General features: G+C 42.8%; 1 long non-coding RNA gene across 1 annotated transcript; it reads right to left on the bottom strand.

Annotated features, from left to right (window-relative positions):
- Positions 1–1,529: 1,529 nt before the first annotated feature.
- On the bottom strand, positions 1,530–2,370 carry LOC138565960 (uncharacterized). The gene is made up of 3 exons (XR_011301738.1): positions 2,253–2,370; positions 1,692–1,825; positions 1,530–1,600 (listed from the first exon to the last, which is right to left on the bottom strand). It is a non-coding gene; the product is annotated as an uncharacterized lncRNA (long non-coding RNA).
- Positions 2,371–7,470: the final 5,100 nt, after the last annotated feature.

Below are 7,470 nucleotides of genomic sequence, written 5' to 3'. Positions count from 1 at the left end.
CCAACCTATTTGTCGAAGAAATTAATATAGCAAGGTTGCTAAGGAAAATGAGATTAAAATTGTTCTTTGATTCCATACCACCGATGCAAGAAAGGTCGCAAACATTTTACTATTTAGAGAGTTGCTTAATCCCAATGTAAGCAACTCAGCCCTTGACCTATTTGAAATCAAAATGGTGAATGACCTTAAATCTATCAAGTACCTTGACATAATGGAGAAGAACATACGTAAGCATCAGCTGAAACTGCTCAAACAACTATCTGAAGATCGGACAATAGAAATCAAACCAGCAGACAAAGGAGGGGCCATTGTCATAATGGACTCCGACGTTTACATGACTGGCTGACCTACTCTCCTTGAAGATGTAGACACCTACATGGTACTAGACAGTGACCCGACAAATTCTGTCAAATCAATCATTGAGGTTTAGAAAAAAGGGTACTCCCTATCTTTTGTTCTCGGGGGGTCTATCTTGTAACAGGGGAGATGAATGTAGCAAAAACACTAACAGCAAGATTGACTACCCCACTCTTGATCCCGGATATGTGATACAGGAGAGTGCATGTGGTGCCACAATTAATACTTTTAGCGGACAGACCACACATGCTTATTTCTCAAAAAGGATTAAATCAGTTTATTGACAAAAGAAGCATATAAAAACTTTTCAATAAAACACATCAAATAAAACTTGATAGTACTACAGACCATATAAATCTAAACAGAGGGTGAAAAACATGACTGGCCAAGAGCAAATCAAAATGTCACACAAGTCATCGAAACTAATTACTAGAAAACATTCATGTTGGACACTGGTTATACAAAAAACATAGCAAAGACACATGCATTGCTGTCTATGTTTTGAGGTAAGAGCACTTCTTTTTTTCTAGAACCTCACATATATATCACAGAATGTTTTCTGGGGAACCCTTAATTGGGTTTTCCACATAGATACATGAAGCATATTGTAGTGCTTCATAGAGAGTCGACATATGTTTCGGCCGTTTATCCATACTGCACTATCCCTAGTGGGTTTCATGTGTTAGAATCACGGCAAGAATGGCCGTGGACACAAAATGTCACAGCAAAAAGGCAGTGGTTTTGCCGCCGCAATCCATGTAAAGGATGCAGGGGACACCCCTGCAACCCCTGGGCCCATTATACCATTTAAGGGGAGCGGTGGACACCCCTGCAAACCCTGCCACCCCTTAAATGGTGTAATGGGGTACACCTTTAATGGGTCAAACCACAGCCTTTTTGCCTCGATTTTTGTACAGGCGATATTTCTGCCGCAATTCTATCACTTCATACTCCCTAGTGCTGTTGGTAAGAGATCCTAGAGGGGCCTTCTTCTGGAAGGATCGATTGCTTCTGACCGGGAGAGTAACCCCAACTCAAACGGTCTAGTAATTGTGCTCACACTAGAAAAAATACATAAAAAACTCTTAGAAAGTCGATTAATGTCTTGTGAACGTAGTGAAGAAGGCAGAAGAGTACTGCCTACTTTAGGCACTGACCTGTAAAACAAATGCTCAGGAACTTGAGTTTATGAATGGCCAACTCCTTAATGGATGTCTGGTTTTAACAGGTACCTTCCGGTTGCCTACACAAAAAGAGCAAATTACAGTTAGCCCTACTTATTGTGTGTGACACTCGTCATCCAATCTAAAGGGTGCTGCAGGGTTCTAACTCACCTGTAATATTGTGTATTTAACACATAGTGCAATGTCTCTTCTTAGTTTTCTTCCTATTTTGTTGGGGAAATCAAATTCTTATTTGCACACAAAATCACTGGAGCGGTGTGCTGGGTTTCAACAGCAACTTCGATCTGCCAAAAAATGTATACATATATATATGTGATGATCTCTTAAAGTGACATGGCGACATTTCTCTAAAACATGTTTCACCACAACCTATTTCCACATGTCCCGCCTTGAAACATGAGGTCTACTAACAGCGTTATTTAAATCCTCACACAGTGATGCGCATTAAGAAACTAGCATTAAGTAACATAGCTCTTCTAGAAGCCTAATGAGTGCTGGAGATATAACATTCAAGGACCCGCAAAATGAGGTCTCACAGCATGCCTAGCTATAGGTTGTCTACTATAGGTCTACTATAGGTTGTCTACTAAAGGGGCTGCTGGCGGAGCTACTGATAGCATTCGCTACATTCTTGCAAAATGTGCCGAACACGAAATGCATCTGTGCCCATATTTCATAACTTCTGCACTCCTATTCTTATTGGAGGCTTACCATGTTGAAGAACAAGGCAATTCCTAGTTCGTTCGTGTCCACTTATGGTACCTTCCGGCAGAGACTCAGAAGCGCAAGCTGAGATGCATAGTTTTTCAAAACCCCAGTAGTGGTCACGTGACAAGGTGGCGGTCACATGACAGAGACTTTCCTATGTCACGTGATTGTGTCTTCGCTCATCATGTCTTCGCACATCGGTATTAGTTTCAGATATTCTGTTTTACAAAAAAATTCAATTCTTAAATATTGTGCCGAAGATTCAAGGGGAAAATGCCACTTACTCTGTGATAATCATGTGGATTTATACAAAGTTCTTCACCACTTTTGGTATTCATTTATTGTTCATTTATGCAGGTACTGCGAGCCAACAAGAAGGACGCACGGAAAAAGTTTTTATTTTTATTTTTATTTTCCTTTTTCCATCCGAATGACCATATAATTGTTATTGCCCAGGCACTTGGCACAAAATTGTTTCTTTCCAACGCAAGACATGTTATATAATAAATATTGCCCATTGCATTTGAGTCATATCTCTATTTGGACAGGATTTGTGACTAGATACATAGTTCACATTTCTAGTTATCATACATACACCACATTGGTTTAACCCAATGTGCTACCTAACATATTGTTGACAAACTGTACACAAGGCATATAATCTGTCATTGTGATCTGAATTGATCCTACAGCTGGACTTTCCTTTAGGGTAAGGGACGATGTTACTAGAGAGAAACCACACCGTTTTTTTTGTACATAACACGTAGCTGAGAAGACCACGCACATGTGTTGAATGAAGCATGCACACGCACGTAGCAGTGTATCTTCTTCAAACTCGCACGCGCGCTCTTAACAGATGAATCTGAGCTCACACGTGCCTTATCTGAACACGCACACGCGTTGAAGAAAGACATGCAGAAATTAGATGAATCCGAGCTCACACACGCCTCATCTGAACACGCACACACGCTGTAGAAAACACACAGCTGCAAAGACTGCACACACACAATGTAGATAACAGTTAGCCGAGAAGACCACGCACACGCGTTGAATGAAGCACGCACAGGCACGTAGCAGTGTATCTTTTTCATACTCGCACGTGCACTCTTAAGAGATGAATCCGAGCTCACACGCCCCTTATCCGAACACGCACACACGTTGAAGAAAAACATGCAGAAATGAGATGAATCCGAGCTCACACGCGCCTCAACTGAACATGCACACGTGCTGTAGAAAACACGTAGCTGCGAAGACCACTCACACGTGCTGTAGATAACACTTAGCTGCGAAGAACACGCACACGTGTTGTAGAAAACACGTAGCTGCAAAGACCACGCACATGTGTTTACAAGCTCACACGCGCCTTATCCGAACTCACACTCGCCTTGAAGAAAAACATGCAGAAATGAGACCACGCACATGCGTTTCCGAAGTCACACACGCCTTATCCGAACACGCGCACGCGTTGAAGAAAAACACACAGAAATGAGATGATTCCGAGCTCACACGCGCCTCATCTGAACACACACACGCACTGTAGAAAACACGTAGCTGCGAAGACCGCTCACACGTGCTGTAGATAACACGTAGCTGCGAAGAGCATGCACACATGTTGTAGAAAACACATTGCTGCGAGGACCGCTCACACGTGCTGTAGATAACTCGTAGGTGCGAAGACCACGCACACGCATTGTAGAAAACACGTTGCTGCGAAGACCGCACACGTGCGCTGTAGATAACACATAGCTGCCGAAGAGCACGCACACGTGTTGTAGAAAACACATAGCTGCGAAGACCACGCACACGCATTGTAGAAAACACGTAGCTGCCGAAGAGCATGCACACGTGTTGTAGAAAACACGTAGCTGCGAAGAACATGCACACGCATTGTAGAAAACACATAGCTACGAAGACCGTGCACACGTGTTGTGAAGTGAAGAGGGGCCCTGTATGGAACCCTGCCTTCCCTTTCCATGGTGGCCATCTTGGTAAAGGATTTTCCTTCCTACACTGAGATGCCGCAGGCGTACCGGTTTGGGAAGAAAAATCTTTTTCTTTAGCACCCTAGGTTCCCGCTTTGGGAACCTAGGGTGCTAATGGCCTTCATCCATTTAAAAGGAAGTTGCACTGATAAAAACCTATGAAATTTAGTAAAAAACCTTTGTTAAAGAGACATTATGGTTAAGATGCGCTACTAAAAACCTATGAAATTCAGTAAAAAAACGTTCATAAAGGGACGTTATGGTTAAGTTGCTCTACTAAAAACTTATGAAATTCAGTAAAAAAAACTTTGTTAAAGGGACGTTATGGTTAAGTTGTGCTACTAAAAACCTATGAAATTTAGTCTTAGCAGTGCATGGTGGTGGCGCGAGTTATGGTTGTTTAGCTTACCATAACTGGCGAATTTCAGGGGGTTTTCGGTTTTACTTGGAACCATAACGTACCTTTAACAAAGTTTTTTTACTGAATTTCATAGGTTTTTAGTAGCACAACTTAACCATAACGTCACTTTAACAAAGTTTTTTTTTTTGCCCCTATCGTAAATTCTACATAGGACAAACATTGAGATTAATGAAAGAAACGGAACAAAAGTCCAACATCAAGACTAAGAACCAGAATTCACACGTAGCAAGACATTTAGAATCCAATAGAAATACCATTGCCCAACTTAAATTTGGAATATTAGAACAAGTTAAAACACCATCAAGAGAAGGAGGGAATACCAGCAAACTCCTATTACGTAGAGACATTTTCTGGATACATAAACTGGATGCATTAGAACCAACAGGAATGAACGAGGAATTCTCATTGACACGGTTCCTATAGTACGTCTCAAAGACAACGGTTAAATCCACAATCATCTAATCCATACTGCACAGAGTATGATGTACTTAACCTGAAATATACACATGGTGCCAATGTATGTACTAGAATCAATGCATCATAAAATTGCACATTAACTCTGCGATCATTTGTACCCTAACTGGTGGAAGTAATGAAAATGTATAACCTAACACAGACCTGCTATGTATGCGCTGATAATATTGAACTTTAAATAATTACTGTATGATCTAGAACTCATGTTGATTCAAACTATTTCTGTTGACATTTTGGGGTGAACATAACAAAACTTTGTTTGCAAATCAGACTGAAAAGTAAAAGTATGAATTTGATTAATCATTTATCTGCATCAAATCAGGGATATAATACTTTTTGAAAAGAAAAATACTACTTCACATATGGAAGTATTAATGCCATGTATGCCCTATGTGACAGGCCAGCTGCATATTATTGCCATTTAGCCCTTCCAAAATGTCTTTGCCCGCTACTCGACTCCCCTATCTTATCATCAGTCCATCGTGTCTCCTCTGTCACCAGTGTATTCCAAAACCAAGTCACAAGCGTCCCACCTTCACACGCTGCAGAAACCTCAGCTCCCCACATTAACCTGGCAACTGATCCTAACACTTCTGTCCATCTTCATTACTCACCCTAAATCTGCTCCACTAACCATGCAGAACTCCAACATGACCTACCCCTCACACACTCCCACACGGGAACGGGGTACCACTACCCTTACTTACCCACAGCACACCTTCTATACTAGCCTGGCCCCCCTAGACGCCCCACTGCCACAACCAGCCTCACGACCCACATAGCATCCAGGCTCCCCAGGCTCAGAGCACGCACCAAACCCCCACAACACCATAGTCTCCCTCTGCCCACGTCCATGAGGAACCACAGACTGGGCACTCGCTTGCACTGCACCCATGCTATCAAGAGCACTAGAACCAATTACTCGTACATCCTGTAGGATACATCCCCGTCTCAGCGGACTCCTGCCATCACCAATAATTGCACCCACATGCGAGAAACTCACACTACTAAGCTAGTACACTCACCCGCCCAGCGCACTACTTCCCACACTCACCCCATAGCCACACCCAATACTCTCCCAACTAAAAAGAGCACACCACATCCCCCTCTCAAATGTTCACTCATAAATGCACTCTCACTCCCTGCTCACGCCTTGGAGATCCACGCCCACCTAACTATTAATGACCTAGACTTACTCGCTATCACGGAAACATGGCTCCATGAGGCGTCAGGTCCTGCCATCTCACTAGCCCTACCACATGGATATTCCATTCTCAGACAAAACAGACAACTGCTGACAGGAGGTGGAGTAGCCCTCATATCAAACGATACCCTCTCCATCAAGCTGCGCAATCTCCCAACGGAAGGCAATGCTTACATTATATCTGCCAAACTATCCATGTCCCCTAACTGCACCATAAATATATTCCTCATCTCCTGGCCCAGTTCTAGATTTTCAAGGACAGCTCCTCCATTTATTAAGCGATAACCTTAAAAGCTCCACCAAAACCATTCTACTCAGTGACATTAATCTAGGCCTGAATGATCCTAAAGCTAAAGCAGCTTCAACCCTAGCAAAGCAACTCAAAGACCTAGGGTTCATACAAAAAGTCACCAGCCCAACTCACTGCAAAGGCTGTACCCTTGACTGGGTGGCAGACCACAATTGCTCCACCACAGTCATCTCTAATTTGGCATATCCGTGGACAAATCACAACTGTATCCAATTTACCACTCCTACAGCCCCTACCATCAAAGTTCCCACCTATGCTCCACCAGCGAGGGTTAGAAGCTCAAATAAATTAAACAAGGACAACCTTTGTCCTTTTCTGGAAGTCCCAGAACTTAGGCCCCCGTTCTCTAGTGACCCCAGCACATTAGCAGAGATCTACGGTGACACCCTCACCAAAGCAATTGACACCATAGCCCCAATTGAATGCAAAAAAGAGAAAAAGTAAATGCACATAAACTCATGGTTCACAGGTGAACTACAAGCCCTTTGTACCAGTAAACGTGTTGCACTAACCAACTGTCAATCCAAGCCTAGTGACTACACCAAGGAAGAATTTAAAAGACGATCCGCTCAATACAAAGAAGCGATCATTGAAGCCAACTCTAACTCCTTCAATTCACGGATATCTAAGGCCAATTCTCAACCTAAGGAAATATTCTCCATTTTCAAAGGCTTTATCTCCCCCTCCACCAGCCCTGATGAGATCACTAAAGATGAAGGTTGGTGCTCGAGCATACAAGTTGCCCTGCTCAGAAAAATAGAACTTCTCAAAAAGAAAATTCAGGTGCAATTCAAAGCCTTACCCAACCATGACCAGCGTCCTTTGCCCAG

This window comes from Ambystoma mexicanum, chromosome 2p (genome assembly GCF_040938575.1).
Source record: "Ambystoma mexicanum isolate Mex_15411 chromosome 2p, UKY_AmexF1_1, whole genome shotgun sequence".
Classification (NCBI taxonomy): Eukaryota; Metazoa; Chordata; class Amphibia; order Caudata; family Ambystomatidae; genus Ambystoma; species Ambystoma mexicanum.
Note: the sequence above shows the minus strand (reverse complement) of the source record. Positions and strands in the feature narration are given on the sequence as shown.